Below are 2,734 nucleotides of genomic sequence, written 5' to 3' on the forward strand. Positions count from 1 at the left end.
GCAGGAAGCATGAGGCACGAAATCATACAACTTATCACAGATTATATCGTCAGAAATGAATAAAATCGGCATAGGCTTTTTCTTTGGATGATAGCAAATAATCAACATCGACCGACATCTTGCCCATGACAAACCTATAAACAACAATGGGGAAGATTTAGTTGACTTTTATTGACTTGCGTTATCGCATTCATCCACAAAATATTTTCTTACAGTGGGTTATTTCAAGATTTAATCTGTAGTTCTTCATTGTCTGTAGCGCCTCTGGCGACTATGAAATCAGTCGTCCTCAGTTAGGTTTTTAAGTGAGATTGCCCGGGGCATGCCGCTTTCCTTGTGAGAAACTCTCTTAGTAGCTCCCACAGATCAGAGAGGTTATAGATTGGAAACTGCCGTATACCTCTGCAGAATGCTATTTGTCGCTTATCTCAGCGGCTGCAATCAAAACTAAACTCTAATTTCCACTACTGGCAGAAGAAATCTTCTTTATCGATTGGGTTCACATCAAAATTAAGCGGGGTATTTGAGTTCAGTTTATGACCTCTGTGATTTCCGTTCAAGTTTCAATAACATTTCAACCATTTCATCATGCTCCTTAATTGTGATGTTTATGCTAGGGCTTCAATTAACATCACAATTAAATGGCAATATGAGATACTCGAAATATTATTGAAACTTCAAGGGAAATCACAGAGTTCGTAAAGTTAATTCAAATCTCCTGCTAAAATTGTGTTCGTGTGAAAAGTAGGACAAATCGGGAAAATAAAGCACATGCTGTTTACACACATGCCAAGCTGTTTACTCACTAAAACTCCTTCCGTCTTAGCGTCCAGCCTTGGACTGCGGCCATTTCTGTTCTTTTATTGCATATTTTCTGTACAGGCCATATCTTGGACTGAAATGATGCAAAATTATTTCGGGTCAAGATTTTAGTGATTCTTAGGAAATCGAAATCGTCGACCATTTTGATTTTTACAAACACAACACAACACTGGAAGCGGATGGTATCTGGCTACCTTATATTCAATTGTTGTAAAACTCATATAAACTTCACAGTTATCTAGAGATCACAGAATTCCGAACACACTTAGTCATTCTCCGAGCCACGTTATGCTCCATTATTGTAAAACAAAGATAAATATCACAGTTATCAAACTAGTGAAAATGCTTATGATTGCGAATTAAAAACATTGATAGACTAAAAGATTGAAAATTGACGGAATAATCTTAACTGTAAAGTACTGTATGTTCAGAGTCCTCTTATGGACATGATCCTCTGGATTTTTGGACGCCGCCTCTCTGTGGTTGCATTTAGCAAAATCATTTTGGCGGGAAAGCAAAACTGTCCAATCTATACTCTGTAATCTGTGGTAGCTCCCACTCCAGGTCCCTGTAGGAGAGGTGGCGGTATAATATGGGTATAATGTTAAAACTTAGAACCGCGTTGCGCTACAACCGGCTGACCGTCAATAACGGGAAGCTCTGACGGTAAAAACAGGTATCTAGATTATCGGCTAGTTAGAAGCGGGAATTTAAAATTTTTAAAGGTACAAAATACTCCGGGTACCCAAGTTTCGGTGTCTACACATGTTCTCTCGGTTATTAATGGTAATAGAAAATGTGCTTTTTACTCAACAGGGTGCAAACAAATTCCTATTTCCATTAATAATGAACCGAGACTACAATGTGTAAGGACATCGAAATTGTAAATATAATATATACAGGCCCTGGTCATCTAAAATTGGCAAAGACAAACATAATAACTAATGGGCAAAATGACGTTCCTATAAATGTGTTCTACGACAAACAAAAACGGCAGTTTTAAATTAAACAACTACCGATTGTTTGATCATTCCATGGCATTCCAACGACCTGTCAAAGTTATTCAAAATGGCGGAATGAGGGCAAACATAGACTTGCTGTTATCTTCTTCAGTTGCTTTCCGTGATTTTTTATAAGTTTTTGTGCATTGAATTCTGTTCTTATTCATTTTGTTTCTGGAACTCATTAGCGTATTTTAAGTAATAATTGCGTGCTTAGTAGTAGGGTGTGGAAGTCGTTCTAACAGGGATAGCGTGAAATTCTACTGTGTGCCAGCTGTGTTGTGTAATAAGTTGACCGACGCAACGCCATGAACGAATCCAACGAGGATCAGGCCATAATTGCCCGCGTGGGGATTAAAGCACCCGAATTCTGACGAACAGAACCAGAGCTGTGGTTTCTGCGACTTGAAGCCCAGTTTAGGCAAGCCAAAATTACTTCGGACTAGTGCAAATTCGACAACACCCTGACCAGCCTCAACTGCGAGGTCCTCCAAGAGGTCGCCGACCTTCTAAGAGCACCAACAAAAGGAAACTCGTAGGAAGAGTTAAAAAGTAGACTCCTGTAGAGGTATGGAACAAGCCCAGACCAGAAAATTCGCCAATTGATGGAGATGACGCTGGGTGACCTCAAGCCATCTCAGCTACTGCATCGAATGCAAGCCTTAGCCACCACAAACGTAAGCGCACAGGTGATGAAGAATTTGTGGCTTGACCGCTTACCACCCCAAGTTCGAGGGATCATTTCAATCCTCGATGGGGACATCGAAGACCTCGCTAGAAAGGCCGATCAGTTCATCCAAAATGGCGGATCCGCCATTGCATTTCCCGGCGAGTGACAGCGAGGGAAGTAGTAGGATTATCCGCTGCCCATCCTTACAACCGCTTACCTAGCACGCTGACTGGCCATGGTG

The sequence above is a fragment of the Dendroctonus ponderosae genome, unplaced genomic scaffold (assembly GCF_020466585.1).
Source record: "Dendroctonus ponderosae isolate FM_Combo_2020 unplaced genomic scaffold, Dpon_F_20191213v2 Dpon_F_20191213_1, whole genome shotgun sequence".
Classification (NCBI taxonomy): domain Eukaryota; kingdom Metazoa; phylum Arthropoda; class Insecta; order Coleoptera; family Curculionidae; genus Dendroctonus; species Dendroctonus ponderosae.